The following is a 23,632-nucleotide window of genomic DNA, read 5'->3' as shown; positions in this document are numbered from 1 at the left end:
TTGCTTTAATAAATGAGTCATCACTTTATGGTTTCAATTTCGGGCAACTAAGTCAGAAAGAGTTTTGTGTAGAAGGACACATGTTATGCAACGTGGCAGATGTTAACTCAGCTTGATGTAAAACTGGTTAATTAATTGCAAATTTTCAGTTTAGAGGACAAAAATAACACATTTTTTGGGCACACGTGCCAGAAATCCTTTTAATTAGAAGCTAAAAAAGATTCAAAAAGAGTTAATGATTTCCTTGATGTTAAAAGCTTCGATGGATGAGTATAAAAATAATACAAAAAATTAGTTTAATGCTGCTGTCAGACGTATCCAAACAAAAAAGGCATTCAAGGTCTGACCAACTACAGTATTGTTATGTCTCAGCCCTACAGCCTTAGTGTTGCTGCTACTGAGAAATTGTCTGAAACTCTTTATGCAATGCACCACAGCCAAAGAGGTGGGTGGTGTGTGTCTGTGTGCGAATGGTTCTGGTGTGTACAAGGTTCCCAAAGGTTGTCAGGGAACAGCTCTTTTCCTTTTTTAAGTCTTTAGTTGAAGGTGTTTTTTAATCAGCTGTAGACAAATGACAACATTTGGATGTTGGCAACAAAAGAGGACATTTGTAAAGGAGTTTCCGACCCACCTTAGTATGGTCTATTTCACTGCGGTTTGCATATTTTCTTTCCTAAAGCTGTCTCATAACTGTTGCCTGTGCAGCTTGCCAAAAATGTACAGCCATGTTCACTAACATGAGAGGGGCCAAATAACTTTTACTTTTATGTCCAACATAAACGTTGCCGAGACCTCTGGGCCAAGTCTGCTCAACTGATCATTCCCAGACTTGATCCAGAGGCTAAGGGGTGTTGCAATGTTAAAAAAGTAAAAGACACAAAGAATCTGCACAGTCCATAAGAGGAGTGTGCAAACTGTGCATACAGGCCCAAACACAAACATACACATGGCTGCCCAGTAAAACCGACCCAAATAAGCTCTGGTACAGCCAAAGCCCAGACAGCAGACTGTTTACAGCAATAAAGAAAGGGAAAGCACGGAGCATGCACCCAATAGGCGGCTGGTGCTGGAACAGGACCGCTTGTGGTCATGGTATGTAGTAGTAGTAATGCAGCCCTGGCAGGCAGTGGATGCAGGGGTGGCTTGGAGGGGGTGGCATGCTTTCAGCTAGTGCGTGGCTGTGCAGCGGTTAACCAGTCTGGGTCACCTACACTTCCTCTGGCCTCTTTCTCCCTCTGGGAGGAAAAACAGTCTAGTCAAAGTAATGCTGTCATTTTGGCTTATTACGTTCAAGCACAGAGAGACAAATTTAGCAGGGGCAAAGCAAAGCAAAGGGAGGGACCTGAGAAACTTAAGGAAACAAACAAGAAAAATCTCTGCAGCATTTTTTTCTCACTGCTCTCAAGTAAGCAAATCTAATGAGAACTGCACCTCCAGCCGTCTGAAGGTTCAAATATGTTGGCCTACGCCAGCAATCAGATCAGGCTCCTTCTCCCCCTGTCACAGCATCTGTGGAATGTCTCCTCTTCGCTTCATTAGGTTTCGTCTCTGACCTGCTTCCTGCATGTCAGGATGACTGCTCCTCAGTGAGACCTTGTATGACGGCAAAGGTGGAGGTCCAATCCACCTGTGCATCCCTTTGTCGCAGCTGGGCCTCTTCCGTCTGCAGACTTCAGACCTTTCTCACATGCCTACGTGAGTGAGTCCAGCCCAGAAGTATTTAACACCATGCCGACATGGCACCTACACATTCACAGGAAGTCCAACTTCTCCCAGATTGATCATCATACACCGCCTCATACATACTGCACTGTATCTCTTTTTCACAGAACGCAGAGATTGATGACTGAAGATCAGGGTGGAGCAAACCCACCTGAGACTGAATGTGACAAAAGCAGAACTATGTTTTAACTAAGTACTTAAATTATGTTATGGGCTCGCTTTCGGATCTCCACCGCCTCCATGATACGAAAGCGAGCCCATATTTCCATGAACAGGGATGAGGGGGCCTCCCTGCTCTCTCGCACCTGGGTCAACATCGTCCAGCAAGAAACTGACATCAAGGGGCGGAGTCACTTGTCAAAGTTTGACAGGGGACTCCGCCTCAGTCACAATCATGTTTTTAAAGACGTCACACACTACCACCTGATGACGACCCTGACGAAGGCGGAAGGTATTCCACCGAAACATGTCGGTACGTTTAACGAAAACAAAACAGTGTCTGATAGAAAAATACTCAGTATAATTTATAGACATAATGAACTTTATTGAATCATTATTTTTTTGATTAAGTCACATACCTGCACAGTGATGCAGTCAAGACTGTTTACACCCTTTTATATTAATAGTGGGAAACTTTGACTATTTTCAAACACAAAGCAATTGAAGTGAATCATTTTTAGGTGATTGTAAGGTTTCTGTAATTTAGTTTGTTTCTTATGTTGTGTTAGTTCATGTTCGGAGTGGCCTTTTGTTAGTTTGTTAGTAAACAGTTTCACTAGTTTCAGGTTAATCGTGACCCTCAGCTGGTTTCATTTTAGTTAATTACCCTCAGCCTATGTTACTGTCTGGTGTTCAGGTCATCTGCTCTGCTCTGTCACTCATTTGGTTCTCCATGGTTTTTGTCATGTTTCATTTTTTTTTAATAGATGTTTTAGTTTCTGCTACCAGGCCTGATCTCCTGCCTTTTGGGTCCTACACCACCAGCTCTAAATGGTGAATTTAAGCCAAACCCATTTTAAACTTAACCCTTGACGAATGTGACGCATTAACTGCATCTTTTTTAAACTCTTTTTAAAGGGCCTATACCATGCACAATCAAACTTTTGAACTTTTAAGTGTATTACGTTAATTTCTCAAGAAAAAAAAAAAGAAACCTCAAAGCTGTATTTTGATCCATGTCCCCATTTCTGAGTATTCCCTCAAAAACCTGCTCTATGAGGACCAGCCCCTCCCAACCCATGAAAACGAGTGGATTCTCACAAGCTCACGTAGACAGGTGAGAACCGCCCCTTTCAGGAAGAGTCGACGCTGACAGCACCGCCCCCAGTCTAACACACACACACACACACACAAAAACACACACACACACACTTTCTCTGCAGAGTGATCGGCAAAAACGCTTTCCTTTTATATGCACAATATGCACATTCAGCTTTGCAAGAGTTTGAATCTTTATTTTCGTGGGTGGAACGCCGACACGCTGCAGAGGCCGACTCTAGGTTGATGTCATGAAATGGGCGGCACCCACAAGGAGGGAAAGGTGGAGCCTTAGAGATCAAGTTGACTCACGTTGGAAAAGAACTCAGGAAAATAACTAATATTTATGTAAAAAAATTATTGTGTGTGCCAAAAGTAATATATTATCATATACATGGGTATTGCTAACCATAAAAGGCTTAAGAATAGCATAGTATAGAGCCTTTAAGAAACCAGTTTGTCTAAAAACCACAGCCAAACTCTAAGTGCCAGCATGTGATATTTTGTTTTATGTGAAGTCAAGCCAAAATGTCCATCCCAAAAGCTGATGCCAAACCTAATTCTAGTTCTTTTATTGGTTACCATTCGTTAGTTGCAAAAGAAAGTCAATGATTCCTGGAATAGGCTTATGTCTATAGTAACATACATGGTTTTTGGATCAATGTTTGGATATTTTTTCAAGAAATCTTAACCTGCTGGGTTTTGGAAAAAAAATACCAATAAATATTTTTTACCAGGTAGCAGATAATTTTTTAAAATGACAAAGTTCTGCAGGTTTGTGCCCTGTCATCGAGAGAAGCTTAGTGAACAAATCCAGGCATAAAGCCAAAACTGTCATGACGCTGCTTCTGACATCAGGGACTGTTAGATTGGCCAGTAGTTTGTTGAAAAAAACAGTAAGTCAGTAAGTCGGTTTCTACTGAAAGTACAAGTTTGGAGAAAAAAACTTATGATGATCACCAAAAACTCTACATTGATGTCTAACAGAAGCCAACCTTTTGGGAGACAAAATTTGAAGAAATATGAGGAAACTGTAGCGTAAAGCCCAGAAAAACAGTTTATGTTGCTGTTCCTTTTGACTCCTGTCACTTTGAAATGCAGTTCAACAGCATAAAAACTTGTTCTGGCTCTGATTCTACAGGGGATTATATTATGGTCCGGGTAAATACTGGATTCTGATTGGCTGCTGGGTGGGGATTAAAAAGTGATAACAGACAGTGAAAATGTACACCTAGAAAAGAAGTTCCGGTCAAATAGCTTAAATGTTTTATATTACTGCACTGGCCTCTTTAAAACAAACTTTTGCTTCATTATCTGAACAAAAACAAGTGGTAAAAGGGGAACGTTCTCTCTGAACTGATGCTTTGTTTAACTCAGGGGTGTCAAACTCATTTTGGTTCGGGGGCCACATTCAACCCGTCTGATATTAAGGGGGCCGGACCACTAACATAAAAGCAAAATGACAGCTTTGTTTTTTTTTGTTTTTACTCGGTTGGAAAAAATTCCTCAACCAACATGGTAGCCTAATCACTTTTTATTACACATTCATTCACAGAGGCCAATGGATCTCAAATAAAATGCATTTTGCTGTAAAAAAAAATTGGTTTATTCAATTTAATACAGACTGAATATTTTATATTTTATCTGACACTGAAGCAATCCTACGATGGAGTTTTAGGGCCACAGTGAGAAAAAAAATTCTTGAAGATAAGTTTTTCCCCTCACCTACAGGAAAAAAAAGTTGAAATGGTGAGATTAAAGGCGAAACAAAGTTTTGAGAAAAAAGTTGAAATGTTGCTCAAGAGATGTTTTATTGATTGATTGATGGCTTGCAGGATCTCTGCAGCCCGTTGATGAAGATGAAGACTTAAATCCTTTCTTCCTCCACCAAAGACAAGATCTCCAAGTCTGTGTGACACTTTTGTCTGAGGAGGGACACTTTTTGGCACTTTCGACGTTCTAATGCTAATATGACAGACTATTTTCATTCTTCTTTGTTGTTTTATGTTTAAACGGGACGTTTGCAGAAGATAAACAGTGTAATCCCCCCCTCCTCCATTGGTGATCTGCGCATGACAGGTAAATGACGTAAGGTGACAAATAGACTTCTGGGTATTTGAATGAAAAGTAAAATAAAGTTGCGGTTCTCTTCACTCAAACGTGTCTCTGAGCTCCTTATTTTACATGTGCAACTCCACTTTACCAACATTAGCCATTCTGTTTTGTGAAGACTGAATTATTCTAAAAAACTCGGCTTTACTTTTCTCAAGCAAAATTTTGATTTTTTCACGAACCTTTATTTCAACTTTGATCTTGCCATTTTGACTAATTTTCCTGTAAGTGAGGAGAAAAAAGAATTATCCTCCAGAGTTTATTTTCTCACTTAAAACTCTGTGGTACAATCCCGATAATAAACCTTAGAGGGGCTATGGAAAAAATGAATCACGCTGCCTAAAATGTAAATGTGCAAATCAATGAAAAATTAAACTAAATTAAACTTGCAAACATTTGTGAACTGAAAAAGAATTTGGAGTTAACCTCTCTTTCTCTCCTGAAACTTCAGCTGGCCATCAGTATCAGGATTCAGATTCTGTGCAGCGACAAATTTCACTGTCATTCAAGTGTGCAAAATCCAATGAAATGTCCAAGAGTCTTTTCCTTGGCGGCTGACTGAACTTTGTGGCAACACCTGCCTCCTTCCTGACCTTTGATGGGGCGCCATCAGTGGCCAGACGGGCATCACGTGACCCGTTCACTCCAACATTGTCCAGCACTGTAACTAGAACTGACTGTCATCATCACTGTCCATCAACTCAAGAAACTCTGTTGTGACGGTCAAAGTCTGATAAACACCTCTAAATAATATGCACAGATGTACATATCTGTGATGTCGGTGCTTTCGTCAATAGCGACCAGAAATGTAATAAATGACTGGATTCCTTCATTTGGCTGCCCAAGTCTTTTCAGAGATGTTGGATCTGTAATCCTGATTCCTAGAAAGACTTATGCTGGCAAAGGTCGACTGCTTTTTGGGGCACAAGACTTCTGCAGCCTTCAACATTTTTCCCATATGTTCACCATCCAAAAATGGTTTGGATGTTTATACCAACTTGTTTGCAATAAAGTAGCTGTCACTGCTCCATCACTGACGTCACTGATGGCTGCAGTAAATACAGACGGTTGTTTTTTCAGTCCAGCTAATAGTTGGTAAATCTTCTCTTTTCTCAACTGCCCCTTGTCAGTAAACAAAATGAACTTTATTACACCAACAATCAAATCTTTAAACGTATAAATGTTTAATTTCCAATAACTGAAGTTTGTTGTTTGTCAGTCAAATTTAACTGTATGTGTCAATAGTTTTTTGTTTTCAGAATGCCCTTTCAACCTACCAAATGAGCAACCCTCCTGTTACCCCATTTAACTTTTTAAATAGTTTTATTGGTGAAGTGAATCAGTTTTTTATGTTAGATGATTCAAAATACATTCAACAAGGGGCTTAGTGTCGGTTTTTGCGTGTCTCTCCCTGTTGTTCTTGCTGGGAAATGCTTTGCCCTTTTAAAATTTTAAAAATATCCAGCCCTTTTATAATAAAATTGTGACAAGAAAAGTAATTTTTCCCCTCCGAGTGGATGGGGTAACTCTGCCCCAGGTGAAGGAGTTTGAATAGCGGAGTGTGCGATCAAAGAAAACTACGTCTCTCGGCTGGTCTGGGAACACCTCAGGGTCCACACACATTCACTCACTGATGGTGACAGCGTCCCACTCACCTGAAAGACGAGGCTTATCATTGCTGAAGGTAGTCTCAATGCAGAGAGATATGTGGACCAGATCCTGTAACCAGTGGCAATCCCACACTTCCAAAGTTTGAGGGTGAAGTCCATCCTAGCTCTTATTTCCAGAGAAATTTTTTTTCGAGATGACCATCAGATTTTGGGAGAGGAAAATGGAGCTCTGGCCAGAAGGACCGACCTCAACTCTGTGGAACTTTTGTGAGATCAGCTCAGGTGTGCTGTTCATGACCAACACAATCCCAGTGGTTGACTATGACAAATGTTGGCTGAAGAATGGGGATGCCATCCCACAGTGGTGTATGAGCAGGGCCGTGACCAGAATGAGGAGGAGCTGGTGTGGATGTGTATTGTTCCTCTACATCCTATTAAGGCTCATGCTTGTCCAACAATAGACTGTTGCTTCTTAAGACTTCAGTAGTCTGATCCACCAAACAATATGAGACAATAGCAGAATCAGTTGTTTAGGATTGGTACTGGAGATTAACCATATTTTTTCATTGAGTGAAGCATACACAAATTGCCGTCTCTTTTTCCTGTAATGCGATAATCAGATGGAAAACTAAACTTGACGGCACTCCAGTTTCCTTCAGAAAAGGCTCCCGGATTAGGTAACAAGTGACAAAAGGCTGACGTCTTCTTGGTCAGTTTGGTGCAGCCACACAAACAGGCTGTGAAACCAATTTGTTTTTTTCCAGACAAAATAGGACAAAATTTGCATGCTAAAGCTGGTGGTGTGTGTTCATAAGATGGTTTTGGTGATCATTATATAACTTTGCAGGAAACCAAACAAAAACAAAAACAAAAAATCTAACCAGTTTTTGTGAAATTTCTATTTATACTGATGAGAAAAGCTTCAAGTGTTGGTTGCAGCAGATACAACCACACGCAAGCAACAGTTACTCTTGCTTGGCTTGCATGACATTAGGAGACAGTTTCGTTCCACAACCAAACTAGAATTAGTAAGGTAATTGTTAGGCTCCAGTTTTTGTTTTCCCCCCTCTGGTGACTCTGATCACAACCTGACATCTTCAAACCACAGACACACTAAAGCTGCTCTTTTCCCTTTTAGATGGTCGCCATCATTTTCTCAACTGCTCTGAAACCAGTAGGTGTCTGTATGAGACTATACGCTGTGATTACTCTTTAGAGGGAAACCGCACTGGAACACGGCTAGAGAAGGAATGGCACAGATACCACAGAACGGCCTGAGAGCGTGGCATTCCAAACAAACAGTTTAGGTATTTTGTTTACATATGTTGATGTGCTAATGTTCGTTTTTATTTTTTTAAAAGATCCATTTGCCCCCTTCAAAGAAAGGACAATTTCCTTTTTTATTTACATTACTGTACAAATGTTTCCCATCCATCCATCCATCCATCCATCCATCCATCCATCCATCCATCCATCCATCCATCCATCCATCCATCCATCCATCCATCCATCCATCCATCCATCCATCCATCCATCCATCCATCCATCCATCCATCCATCCATCCATCCAAACAGTGTTCTCTTCGTGCAGCCAACCTTTGCAAAGGCTCAGCTACTTCAATAGTTTTTTTTCCAAAACACAAAACAGACCTGCTTTCCAGCAATTATCTATGACTTAGAGCCCGTCGGTAGTTTGCCAAATGACCAGGGACAGTGGCTCCCCCCTTAATAGACGCCGGAGCCTAACGCCCACTCGTGCTGCGCTCCTGTGATGTGCAGTCACCAGCTCAGTTACTGCAGTGGTTAAAAAGAGGCATCAACAAAACAACTCCTATGCTTTTCTATAGAGGATTGCGGACAAATATCCTCTAAAAATATCAACACTAAAAATTAAAAATGGAAAAAAAAACTGAGGGAGAGGTCTGAATTGTGGTTGTGACATTTATTAGGGTATCATCCACTCCCTGCTTGTCGTAAAAACACAATGGTTTTCAGGCTAAAAAACAAATAGAATAAGCACTGCTTTGTGGTAAAATGATGAAGTGATGACCAGCCCTTTTTTCCTCTTAACCACTGGCTGTTATATAATAGTCCACCACAGAACTCAAGGGTAATCGCCTCTGTCTCTCATTTTTATAACTTTGGGAGAGCTTCTAGCTGTTAAACGTCCTTAGAGCAGCTTTTCAGGAACTCTCAGACTGGTGAAATGTGGTTCCCGCTCACAATAACATCACCTGAGTCACTTCAGTGACTTCAGGACAGCATGAAAGGCTATGTTGTCTTGTTGTGTTTGTGCTTCAATGAACAGCAAAGTTAAGTCAAGTCAAAGCCGCCGGAAGCAAAAGACCTTATTTTCTCACTTCTACATGTAACTTACTTCTCTTCAAGCTACTTTTAGCTCGGAGTATAATCTGGAAAAGTGAGCACTAAATCATGTCTCTCTATGTGTGAAGACAACTCAATTCTGCAGAAGCGCTCATTACTTGGCTTCCTCTCGCAGCAGCATTTCTATAAACTGTTACAGTGGAAACCTACACTTTGCACTTTGTAAATCAAAGAGTCGAAACATAACAGACTTCCGGAATTCCATATAGGACAGCAAAGGCTAGGATCCCCAGAAGAAATGAGCCACATCCTGTGGGTGACAGGAAATGTTGATTAAATGACAGGTTTCAATGTAAAGGGCTGCTGGCCTTTCCATCACACGCTTTTTTAAATACATGACTTCCTGTGCATTGAAAAAGGAATATTCCTTAAAGCCTAATTACTACAGAAACATATCATCTGACAAACTCTTGTGTATATTACATAGCATGGTAAATCATTGTGCCCACACTTATCTTTTGTCTTTGGTTATGACAAATGTGTAAAACCTGTAAAAGGTTTAAGCAGCTCAAAGAGTGTGAGGGCCCCGAAAAAGAACTTCAGGTCGAGTCAGATTATTCTGCTTTTCCCATTGGAGGGTGCCATGTCTCTGACTGTAAACAGAACTCATTATCATTAAGAGTGGAATTTCTCCAGACAACACCTGTTGTAAAGGCGGCGAATTAGTCCAAAAGATTGCTCAATTGCAATTTGATAGATCAACAATTCAACGCTGATGTTCCTGGTAAAAACCCTGAGGGAAAGGTGCATTATGGGAGTTTATGATTTTATTTTGTGTAAGACGTGGTATGTGTTTTTGCTGCTTTTTGGTAGAACATATAGATTATTTCTTGGTTTCACTGCTGACAATCCAACCATATTAGAATTTAAAAGTAGGTAAATTGTGTAAAATATGTAGCCACACTATCTAGTAAACAGTAAATAAAATCAAATACAATTATAAGTTAACTAAAAGGAGATAATGAGACAGGTACTTTCCCTGAGGTCGAGGGTAGCCCCTCTGATTTAAAAGCTTTATAGCACTAAGAATAAAAGATGATGTGTACCTGTTTGTTTTTCTAGCTGGGACGATAAAACGACGGCCTAACGGTAACATTGAAAAACTGGAGGACAGGATGTGATCGTGTGTTAAAACAGTGTTTTTTGCTTTCTGAACCACCTGCCTCTCCCACAAGGAGTTCAAGCTCTTCTGTTGAACACCAGTGATTTTAGAAAACAGACTTTAACAATGTTATAGAGCCTGTTTTTGCCTTTAACAGACAGGCCACCAAACCAGAAAACAAAGGAAAACATTAAAAGGCTCTCGATAACAGACTGATAAAACATAACGGTACATTACAAACGGGCCAGCCGTCTTTGCAGGTGTGTTCTGTTGGTATCGTTTCACTATGAATTTTCATACCAAAGTATCTCCAAACTGTCAATTTATTTGAGTAATTATTTTTATAATATATACAAATATATTATATCATTCTTCTAAGTATTACTGGCTTAGTTTAGGATATTTTTTCATTCAAAAAACACATTTAATTGTACCCAAACATGTTTTAGGTAACTTTTGTACATTTTTTAATTTTAACAGTGCTGGCTTCTTTTAATTTTATCTGAGGTATATTTGGGTTTTTATCAAGAATAATTTAGGAAAAAAAGAGCAATACAAAAGATTTCCAGAGTAATGCTGAGTAATTTACAAATCAACACAAATAATTTATTTTGAAAAGCTTTGAATTACTCAACCTTTTTTAATTTTAAAGAAAGAAAAATGCCATACTGACAAAGTGTATTTGACTTGAACTATGAAGCAATAAACATAAAGACTTTGACGTTGGAGGCTTTTTATTTAGAACAGAGAATGACTTTGCATTGGTTTCAATGTTATAAAAACTCTATAAAAAAGGAGTTGGGCTGGTTTTTTAGCAGACTTGGTACATTTAAATCAGAAAATAAGTGTCTTTTTGGTGCCTTTTTATGAGACATTTTGCATTTCCGGAGGAAAACCTCCAAACCATAAAAAGGTTGGACTTTTCAAACAATGTTACATAATTTTAATTTCTTTGTCAACCTGGTTTTGTAACTGTTTAGGATGACTGACTGTTGTTTTCAGGAGGACTAGCATGCCTTTGAAGTGTATAAATAGTGTTTGGCAAGCCAAAATGTGTTTGTGAAAACATTTCAGCCTCAAAAGTTATGACTAAACCCAAAGTGGTGTGCGGCTGTGACCATGCCCTACTTGCCTTTTTCTGATCTTGAACTTTCACTTTAAAAACGTAAAGTAAAAAGTATTCGTCCCTTTGAGAAGTTTTTGACATTATTGCACCTACATGCAGAGCCCCAGTAGTCCTGAAAAGGACAACCTTTTTTCATTTATGTACTGTAGTTACTGATAATCTTTCACTTTCGGCTTCTCCCATCAGGGCTCGCCACAGCGAAACAACCCTCCCTCGAGGACGAGTTGCATGGTTAACTTGGCAATGTTTTTACGCCGGATGCCCTTCCTGACGCAACCCCCTCAATCCAACTGGGCTTGAAACCGACACAGTAGCAGAGACGAGAACAGGGAGCAGCCCGGATTCAAACCCTGGTTTCACGGACGGAATGCGCCGCAAACCAGCACGAGCTAAACCGGCCACCTACCGTAGTTACTGATAATAAACTGTGTAAAAAAAAACAACGTTTGTGCAAGATTGACCTGTTTACTGTGGATTAAAAAAGGTTACTTTGTTTTATATGGACAAGATATCTGCTTTTGTCTGCAAACATGGTAGAGTACTTTGATAATGAGCAGAAAAAATGCAAGTGTAAAGTTAGAAATTTAACAGTTTAAGTGTCAAAGTCCCAGAAGGAAATGTTTTTGTCTACTTGCCAGAGGTTTAAGTTATTGTCATGTGCACACGAGATAAAAAAAAATGTTCTGGGTCCATATGGGGGTTGTGTACTTACCTTATTTATTACTCATATAAAATCAAATACTTCACAAGTTAAACAAGTACTGCCCTGAGCCTCTTCAGGGAGAAGGGAGAAGGGAGAAAATAGGTAACATAAAGCAAACATGCAAAAAAAAAAAAAGAATAAAAAAGATGGCCACGTAAAAAAAACAAAAAAACCAGTAAACTAATAAGCAAAACAACAAAGCAGGACTTTAGTTTTGAATTATTGAGCATAAACTCTCAGGTTATACAGCAGGAGCGTTGACCAGAAATACAGTCATCAACAACTCCTCAAAAGGTCACCAAAGCACCATTATATAATATAGATTATATAAAATAGGATTATATAAAATACGGGCTATCACAGAGCCACTGAAAACTCAACTGAGGGAAACCCAGGCGTTCTCAAGCTTTCACCAGGCAGACAGCAGGCCAGGCTGAAAAACAAATTCCTCCCAGGAATTTAGCCGTCCCTGGAGCAAAGGTTTCTGGGAGCTTTTAACCATGCCTCCACCATGCCACAGACGATCGGGTAAACTTGTTGTGAACTCTTCCAACAACAACAATTTCCGAAGAGAAGCAAAATTGTCTACTTTTAGATGCTGCACAACACTTGTCAAAAATATTGCTCTTTTCCTAAAAGAAACCCCACATAAGTTTGAGACAAACTTCTTTGCTGTCTGAAACTTTGGTGGAAGGCTTTAGGCACTATAGGCACAAAACAAATGCACACACAAACACAGCCAAGACAACAAAAAATGTACCAAGGCCAGTGATCACAACATTGTGATTTGTCAAACCTGAAACAGGGTGGAGGGCCCTATTTCACTACAACACAAGGACTACTTGACTAAACCTAATGCAGAAAAAGCTGCAGTCATTTTCTCGGCAGGAGCAGCAGGGCATACCAGGTTACAGTTACAGTCTTTCTGCTCAATCCCCTGGTGTTTAGATGTTTATCATGTGGCCCCTCACATCTGATTACACAACATGTGTAATCAGATAATGTTTTGAAAAAACACAAAAGGCTTATGAATAACATGTAGCTCTCTAAAATGTGTGTTTTTCCGAAGGCTCCATACAACGCATGTTTGTGCTGTTCAGGTGAAATGTGCGTGCTCCTCGCACGTCCCTTCCATGCAGGCTTTAAGTCTGGGAAGTGTGATGGAGAGTGTTTTTGCAGTTGTTCCTTTTTTTTAATGAAGAATTTATGGTGAGCAAAAAGGGCAATAAAGAACTCAGTAATTGTTTTTTTATTACTTCTTTTCCTCAATCATTTTTGTCTGCTCATAAGACATATATTTCTTCAGGTATGTGTTTTAAATGTAACCCAAATTCAATCTATTCATAGTGAATTTCTGAATTACACCTTTTGTTTAGATTTTTGAAGAAATGTTGGCACTGAAGTATCCCCTCACTGAACTGACCTGTTGCAGTTGATGGCCAAATGGAGGCTGGAGCCTATCCCTGTTGTTACTGAACCACACTTTGTGGGAAATTGAGCTTTTAATACACCCATGTCATGCAAAATTTACTTTTTTGAGCTTTTAAGTGTATTATAATGTTTATTTCTCCCAAAAAATAACCCTACCGCGGTATTTTGCTCCATTCATGCATTTGTGAGCATTCCTCTAAAACCCTGCTCTCTGAGCACCAGTTCCCCTAATCCACGTAAAAAACTGGGTTCTCACATTGTGACATAAATAAGAAAGGACCAGCCCCTTCCAGGAAGAGTCTGCACTGCCCCCAGGCTAACACACACACACACACACTTTGGAGTTGCCGATGATCGGAAAAACACTTTCCTTTTACATGCACAATATGCACATCCGTCTCTGCAAAAAGTTGGGCTGTTGCTTGTTTTCGTGGACGAAACTCAGACCCGCTGCCAAGGACCGGCTCTAGGTTGACGTCATGAAATGGGCGGCACCCACACAGAGGGAAAGGCGGAGCCTCAGAGATCAAGTTATCTTATTTCCAGGTAGGAAAATGAGCTGCGAAAACAACTCATATTTCATTTAAAACGCCGTTCTTTAGTGTTTCAAAGGTAATATATGATATTGTAAATATGGATAAAATTGACTCTTAAGAATAGAATGATATAGGCCCTTGGTAGTCAAACACTATTGTTCACACATAATGTCACGTTACCACATTGAAAAAATCTTTCCCGTTCATAGACCAATCCAGACTAATGCTGCTCTTCAAATACGACTCAGTAAAAACACAGGAAGAGCTGAAGATGGGCTGAAGTTGCAAAATTTAGAGTTTGCATAAAAAGGAGTGTTTTGAAAACCAACAATTTTGAGAAGCCATCACAAAAATTCTATAAAAATAGAATTTTATGACCTGTAACTGATGTTAGCTCATCATTAGATGGGACAGCAGGTATTTAAGGGGGGTTGTGTTGAAGAATATTATGTAAGTGAGCCAGTCCATTGACTCAAGATTTTCTTCATCTGTTTAAACGGCCGCACACAAGCTTGAGGAGCCCCACCACACAAGTCAAAGACCAAACGAGACGAGACCTATCATGTCTTCTTCAAGTGAGAACAGACTCTGTTGACTCAGTGAAGTCTAGAGGCGCTTTGGCTGCGTCCCACCACAGTTATGCACTGTCTCACCAGAGCTTCAGAGCAGACGCAGACACTTCCATGGATGCACGCAATCATCACAAAAACACTGCTGGAATCACACGCATGCAGGTACATTTGAAAAGGAGAGGTGCAGCCTTAAAAAACCTTCAAACCTTTTCACAACAGCTGCACAAACAATGAAAACATGCAGTTTTTCAGTTCTCACCCCTCCTGAGGCTCTGTTTTGTTTCTTACTTTTTAGGGACTCTTTCATTAAGGGGTGAAAGACGATGTCTTGTACCTTTATACCTATTCCGAATTTCACCTGTCTAAAAGAATGTGCTCAAATGTTTTATCCTTTAATCATCCTTTTACTGATGTGAATCAAAATGTTAGGTTTGAGCCCCCAGAGGCCCCCCACACCCCTTTCATTGTCTAGTTTCTATTAGCTCTTCCCTCCCATGTTATTCACCAAGCATCTCATTTAATCATATTAATAAGTTCTTACAGGTCTTCGCCTGCTGGATTCTTTTTTTTTTTTTTTGCAAACTAAGAACTTTTTTTATGTTTTTATATGATTGTATAAGGTTTATATATACTTTACTTATTTCAAGACCTAGAATAAGCAACAAGATCTTTTCTCATGTCCTGAATCATGAAACCACAAACAAACTCCATCCGTCCATCTTGCGAACCCACTTGATCCCCTTTGGGATCTGTTTGAGTCATCACCTTCAAAATCCATCCAACGGCAACCTTTTACTTTTTCAGAACTCCCCCACCTACTGTTAATCTAAAAAATGATAAATGTAATCTTATGGAATGAAGCAAATGGTTTTTCTGTTTTTCTTCTTCGTAATGGTCTTGTGACCTCCAAAATTGTGGCACAGAAACATCTCTCAACTCTTAGACCTTCTTTGTTTTCAGTATTTTCCAGAGAAATGTAACGTTTTTATAAAAGCACAAGTACAAACCCCTCCATCTTATGCTCATCTCCTCTTTTAGTGCAGGACTGGGTCAAGAGGCCAGTGTTTTAAGCAGATTTACAAAGACCAGTGAAGTCAGATTGAAAGATACCATCTCTGCAGGGAGTAAGGAATCTACCCTGGGGCGTCTTACGTGTCCAAAATACCTCACCTAAAAGGTACTTCAATTTGTTTCTTCTGATGTATAAGAGGAGCATCTCTATGCCAAGCGTCTCCCAAATAAGTGAGCCTTTTTTTCACTAAAAATTCTCTCCAAATGTAAGCACAGCTTTTCTGTGAAAGCTGAGGGCAACTGCATATCATTCAGATCTTATGCTCTCAAACATTACCCAAAAAGCCGTTGGTCCATGGGGGAAGGATGGAATGTAGATCAGTTAGATATCCATGCTTCTTTGTGACATTGCTGTCTGTTGGTTTTACTGTGTCTGCATGACTGGACACTCAAATGGACTCTTAATTGACATGGTTGACACGTGTCAAAACAAGCTAAGGAATAAGAGAATACCTAACTCTAAAGACATCAGAGGCATCGGTCCACAAGTTTATGTTGTCTCCTGCGTTTTTATATAACCAAGAAATCTAGTGTTTTAAGAAGATGTCAGGAACTACAGCTCCCGTGAGATGTTTACCTCTCGACCTTTCCCTCCCATGATTCATCGCTGGAGGCTTGACAGTCAGGACAATTATGTTCCGAAAGACTTTGATCTTTGAGATCCTCGGTTCAGGCATTGCAAAGGAGGATGAATAAAAACTGCTAGATATGCTGCAGAAACAAATACACTTGACAAAACTGTTGGTGCCCTTCAGTTAATGAAAAGAAAATTCTCACTGGTCAAAAAAAACTTTATTCTGACCTTAGTAATAATAAACACAAATTCTACGAAGTGTAAATCATGGAAGTCAATAATTGCTTTTTAACCATATTTCAGCAGAATAATTTACAAAAATAAAACAATAAAAAACAGGCACGGACAAAAATAACCCATGAGTAAATATTTTGTTACATAACCTTCCAGCTATCAACTGACAACCTATGATTGTGGACATACACATTCTTATTGATTACTAACTCAGTAATTGGGGACAACAATTAAGACATCAGCAAAAGTGTTTTCATAAATCTCCATGCCAGTCATGACCTGTCATTTATTATTGGATGGTTATTGTTCTTCAATAGAAAGCAATTTAGTGTTTCACGCAAATTCTATTCAGAAGACCCCATCTTTTTACTATATGGTTTACCAGCTGTTTCAATTATGCAAACCTTAATCTATAACACACCAGGAAACTCCATTCTGAAGCCATTATGTTCTGATTTTAAAAAAAGAGGTTTAGATCTGCACTCATTATACTTATCACCTGGATTCTATAGAGCAGACCTGTAAAAATGAGGTTGTTAGTTTCTGTCACAAGAACAGGCAGACAGTGGATTCAGTGGAATTGCAGCAGCTTTATTAGCTCAGCTAAAAGTCCACAAAGCTAAATTGGAGTCAGGCAGATAGAGGTCAACAACGAGTGTTGGAACATCCAAGGAGAAACAGGAGAAGTCAGGGCGAGATTCGGGGCAGGCAACAGGCAAACAGAGTTAAATACAGAACAGGGACAGGAAAGCAGAAAATCGGCCCTGGATATAAAGAGGCAGAGTGGTGCAAACAATACTTTGCACTGAGTGAGGCTCAGTACAGTTCTTAAGTGTGCTATAGTTGATTGAGTGAATGGGAGTCAGATGTGCGGCATCCAGAAAGTGTGCGCTGGGTTTGCTGGGAGACGTAGTGTGGTTAGAACTCTGGGGACGGCGCCCCTCGGTGACCAGAGGGGGAGACAGAGTTCTGACAGTTTCTATGCAAGTAAACCCTGGTGCAGTTTTAAAAAATGTGAATGAACAGAAGAGCGGGAAGAAACTGATAAAGCAGGATGTGTAAAGAAAAAAAACCCAACCCCACAAAGCGATATTTATGAGGCTAACCCCACAATTGAACTGAAACCTCCCTTTTCCTCCTTGTAGAAATTGGGGGTGAAACTTTTTATTGACATGATAGTCAGAGGCTTTTTTATTTACAGTGTTTCAGGCAACACTGCCCCCAGCTGTCTTAATGGCTTGATGCGTTTTTCTCACGAGTGCAGTGTGAAAGCAAACCGTGTCATTTTCAGCCCTCTTCGGCTTTCCTAACATCAAAGAACCCTCCTACTGTTGTAATGGGCAGAGTGGGTGGATGGATCAAAATAGCAGACAACAGGCTAGTGAGGATTCATAGTTTATTCAGAACGCTTACTGGCCCAGCGAGAGGGACCTGGCTGCAGACAAGATGGTTCCTGACATCATCTGCCTAAAGTGGGTATTACACAACTTTACCCACAGCCAAAAGTGTTCAGAATTGTAGAAATAAATGTTTGTTAAAGCTTAAAATAAGAGAAAATGTACCTGTTTGGGTCGCCAGTCAAAATAAAGTGATTTTAAAGCGATATGTTGGGACTTCCGGTTCTGGTGGCGAATTTTCGGTCCTGGCTGTTGATGCCTGCAGCCAGATCCTCTTCGGCCCTGCTTTGAGTTGGGAGCAGAGGACTGAGAGCCGGGCAGGTAAGGGCAGGGCAGAACCAACAATCTGGCAATGAGTGGGAGACTGAGCTGAGTTAATACTGTTGAAACTGATATGAGGAGGTTAGAGGGAGGTGGGACTGGTCAAGAACCCCCCACCAGGTCATGCAAAGGGACAGACCAAGGGAAAGGACAGGAATTCTGAAATCAGCCAATAAAGCAGTCTCGTTTCTGATCTTGCTTTTTTCCTGAGCTCTTTTCCAACCCTGAAGCAAGACACCTTGATCTCTGAGGCTCCGCCTCTCGCTCCTTGTGGGTACTGCGCATTTCACGATGTCAACCTAGAGTCGGCCTCGGCAGTGTGTCTACGTTTCACCCATGACATTCGAACTTTTGCAAAGATGGATGGATGTACATGCTGTGCTTATACAGTTAAAGTGTTTAGCCGATCACTGCTTGCTCTGTGGAGAAAGTGTGTGTGTGTGTGTGTGTGTTAACCTGGGGGCGGTGCTGGCAGAACAGATTCTTCCTGTAAGGGGCTGTCCCTCACGTCACTATGTCACAATGTGAGAACCCACTCGTTTTTGTGGGTTTTTGAGGAATACACAGAAATGCATGAACGGATCGTAATACCTCTTTGGGGTTGTTTTTTTGAACATTACAATACACTCAAAAACTCAAAATAGATTTTGCACAGTATTGGCCCTTTAAAACAGGTGAATCTACAAATACAAAGATAATTACAAGAAGCATCTTTTGAAAAAACTAAATAGATTCAGGCGAAACAATAAATTCATTAAATATGTCTAAAATTAATGTTGGTTTATTTTAAGATGATAAAGACACTTCTGTTGCGTCCACTCTAAACCCCTTTTGACAGTCATTTTTTTTTTAACCTTCAAGCTGTTTTTTCTTTAGTCTTGAACGTTTTTTTAAAGAAAAGCAAAGCTTTACAGTGTGAGGACTTTTTTGGGGGGAAAATCCTTAAAGTTGATTGATCATTTGAACTGTTGTTATTAATAAAGCCTGCAAACACCTGTGACTGACACGCACTCAGAGCAGCAGAGAAAGCCAACCAATGAAATGTCGTACAAACATAGTATCCCACAGTCAGACAGACAGATAGGGAAACACATAACCAGTGTCTCACCACAGGCACACACACAGACAAAGCCGACACACCCCGCCATTCACAGTCTTGGCCTTGTTTACTTGTGACTATCACAGATTTGAAGCAGCCAACCTCACCATTCCTGACATTCCAGTACACAAGCTATTTAATGTGCACTTGAGCTTTTATGTGCATGTAAAAGCAGGTGTAACTCAGTTCTTCAAAATGTTGCAGTGTTGTGTGCAATAAAAGTTATGTTTTGATTCAAGTTCCATTATGTCAATAAGTCTGTACTGATATTTTAAAACAACAATAAAAGAGGGTGCATGTCTCAGAAGGACTGAAAGTGAACACGTGGGATGAACTGGAACCAGCTGGAGCTCACAGGAAATCCACCAGAACTGCCTTTATCTGTGCAGCGCTGCCATCTGTGGACCACCAACAGCAGTGACACTGCCATAAAGAACTTCTTCAATAATCATTTTAACTCTTGTGCTATCTTAGATGACCCCACCCTTACATTGACGTGTTCTCCCTACCATGACAAAGGTGGATAAAGGTGGAAAGATTTCATGTAATCCATGGACACCAGTGAAGATCACAAAGCATTGAAGAAAAAAGGTTCAGAGCACATTCTAGTGGGTCTAGATGACCCAACTCCCAATGTTAAAGTGCCTGGGATAGCACAAGGGTTAACCAAAGAAGCACACTTGAAAAACAAAGTGTTCTGCCAAACTTATATTTTTGTTTTTACTTAGTCCCTTTAAAATGTGTTTTTCTCCCACTGACAAAACACTCATGTTGAACTCTAATATCTGAGAGATGTGGATTGCTTTGCATTGTGTTTTAATGCTAAAATAATTTTTCATAGATGCTGGCATAAGTTGACCTAAAAGAACAATTCATTCACTCAGCAATTTTTTTTTTTACAAAATGATTGGAGAGTGAATGCAGAACAACTAGTTTTCAGAACTTTAGTCACCACACAACTAGATAACTGCCAGACAATAAGGGCTACTGCTAAAAAAAATGGACGTAGATAAAGTTCAGGTAATGCAAAATAAAGCCCCCCATGTGGCACTCAGATGTAGATAATAGAATAAATAAGATCTCAGATGACTTAAAGGTCAGGACAGACCATGGTTCACATTTGTCACTTCTCCTCTCCTCTATTCTTGATGATTTATTTATCATTTAGTTCTCTATGACTCTGTTTGGGTCTGTGCGATTCATGTGTTTTCCCTCTTTACCACTCCCTTCCGGGGAAGCGGAGATGATTCCAGTTGGCTCGTCTCTGGTCTCTCCTATACTTGGCCATGGACCTCGCCTCTGGCTCGTGTCACGCCCCAACCTCCATCTGGATGAAGCCCATTTGCTGCACTATTTAAACATGTAGTTGTAGAGTAGGATGAGCTAATTCTTCCCTACGAGTTCTGGAACATCACCAGTCCATCCTGAGGAGAATCCCTCCTTCATGTGGACACCCTGGAGGTTTATTTTTTCTCCCCCGAATCTGGTTTTTCTTACCGAGAAAGGGAGTGTAGGGACAGATATGCCCAGTTTAGCTTAGTATGTTTAGTTTAGTAAATTTACCAATTGAATTTTATGACTTATTTCATGTTCCTATACAATTACCGATATTAAGACCATTGAGACAACTGTTGTTGTAATATTGGGCAATATAAATAAAATTGAATTGAATTGAAATGGAAGGCATTAAAGTAGCAGAATCTGGTGTTTATTTTTAACCTGTTAAGGAGAAAAAAGAACCAAACTGTTCTACCAAAGAAATGCAAAAAATAGACGTTTTTAAATTCCAAGAGCAAAGACCAATTCAATTCAACTTTATACATATAGCCCAATATTTACAACAAAAGTCATCTCAATGGGCGTCATGCCAGAAATTGTGTAATTAACATGAATCATAGACAACATTAAGTCATATAATTCAATAGCTGATTGCTAAACTAAACTACCAGACTAAGCTAAACTGGGCATCCCTGCCCTTAGACCCTCCTTCTCAGTACGTAAAAACTCCTAAAAAAAAAAAAACAGATGCCAGAGAAAAAGAAGAAACCTCAGGGGTGTCCACATGAAGGAGGGATCTTCCCTCAGGACTGACAGGCGATGTACCAGAACTATTAGAGAAGAATTCATTTATCTAAATCTACAACTACATGTTTGAATAGTCCAGCAGATGAGCTACATCCAGATGGGTGGGGGGACGGCTGGGGGTGTGAGACAGGCCAGAGGTAGGGTCCCCAGCCAAGTGTAGGAGCAAAGACGAGGTACACGGCCAGATACAGGGGCACAGATGAGCCAGAAGTGAGGTCCACAGCCAAGTACAGGAATTGGAGGGGAGTGGGAAAGAGGGACAATACATGAGTCGCACTGCACCAAACAGAGGCATGGAGAAATAAAGAATCAAGAATAGAGGAGAGGAGGAAAGCAGAAGTAGATGAGAGTTGAGGACAGAACCCCAGCTTCTGGTACAGGTTAAGTTTAAGGTTCAGGTCAGGGTCAGGGTCAGGCTTAAAAAAAAAGGGGGGGGGGTTATAGGGGAGTTTTGGCAGTGGTCTCTGGGTACAGTCGTGGATAGGTTGTAGTGCAGGTGGGACCTGAAGGTCCCTTGAAAATATTCGTGTGGTTGAAATGGAATCAGATCATCCCTTGAAGTGTGTGTGGTGCAAGGGTCAGGTTGGGTCCGGTCGAAGATGGGTTAAGATGCAGGCAGGATCTGGAGAAGCCTACTAGCAACTAATTATTATTGTTATTAAGTTTAATTCAAACATGTTAATAGTAAGTTAAATATTATTTGATTACTAGCTAGTCTGACAATAAGCCTGTCCAAAGAGGAATGTTTTAAGCCTAACTTTGATGGTAGAAACTGTGTCAGCCTTCTCTTACATGAACTGGGAGCTTATACCATAAAACAGGGGCTTGGTGGCTAAACGCTCTACCTCCAACCGTACTTTTACTAATTCTAGGAACCACAAGCAGTCCTGCATTTTGTGAGCAAAGTGTTCTGTTTGGATGGTAAGGCACTATGAGGGCTTTGATATAAGATGGGGCCATACCATGTAAGGCCTTATAGATTCTTCTTAAAAAACATTTATTGTTACAGCAATAACAGCTTGGAACTCTTTGCCACAAATGTTCAGATCATGATATGAAAAACAACTGAGGTTACATTTTAGAGCCGTATATTTTAAATGAGGTGAATTGCTGAGTACTATTTGAATCAGACACTGTACAAGTTTTAATTGTGTGATTGATTCAAAGGTTCAAGGCAGCTAATGGGGATCCTACAAAGAATAAAGCCTAAACTAATCCTCTTTGGTACAGAGAAACAAAGAAAGATCGATCAATCAGGGAACTTTCAAACAGTTCAGTACTTAGTGGAGCAGTTGCTTTAATATTTAAAAAAAAAAAAACCTTAGCTGTGGTAAAATGTCCATCAATGACAAGAATGTAAGTGTTTGATACGCATCTAAAAACTGGAATCACATGTAATAGGTCAATGTAAAATAATTTTATTACATATGTTATAAACGTATTTCATATTGTATAAATGTACGTGTTATAAATGAATATCATATGTTTACTAGGAAAAAACATTTCCTTTCTAGAAATTATTACCCACTAACTTTCTAGTCGGAACAAATGACAAACTTCTGTCTTTTCTTTAATTGATCAGTTTTTAGTAAAACTAGTCAAAGTTTTAACTTTGTCTTTTACTGAAAGAAGGAAAAATACTTTTTGCTTTATTTGCTGAAGTGGGATTTCTGCCAAACCAAATTCTTTTGCTGCTGGATGTTTTATTACTCATCCATCTTCTAAACCCTTTTGTCCTTTTCTGGCTTTTCTGCTGGAGCCTATCCTGGCAACTTGTGGGCGAAGGCAGGGAACATCCCTGACAAGTCGCCATTCTGTCGCAGGGTCACCCAAATCAAACACCCATGAACACTCACATTCCCACCTACATGCTTCATTAGTGAAAGTTTAATCACTAAACTTGTTAAAAAGTTTAAAATGTCTGCACTTCAAGAGACAAACTATCTTTATCCAGTCTACAACCATGGTAAGACTTCCCTCTTTACACCTCACACCTCCCTAGGAAGCCTAGGAGGAGGAAAAAGGTAAAGCAAAAAAAAAAAAAAAAAGAAGGATAAAGAAATCGAAGAATTAGATGAAATTAGGAAGTAAGGGTACGAAAAAAATAAATTAGCTAAGAGATTTATATTACATTAACATTTATTCTAAAAAAGGCTCCCTGCCTTCTCTGGATCATTCAATTTCTTCAACTTCATTTCAGGAAACACTGTCATTTCAGGAGACACTGTCCAACTGACCTGGTCATTCACTTTGCACTAACACAGGTAAGATGGATGTTTTTGCAAATCCTATGTG

The sequence above is a fragment of the Oryzias latipes genome, chromosome 1 (assembly GCF_002234675.1).
Source record: "Oryzias latipes chromosome 1, ASM223467v1".
Taxonomy (NCBI): domain Eukaryota; kingdom Metazoa; phylum Chordata; class Actinopteri; order Beloniformes; family Adrianichthyidae; genus Oryzias; species Oryzias latipes.
Note: the sequence above shows the minus strand (reverse complement) of the source record.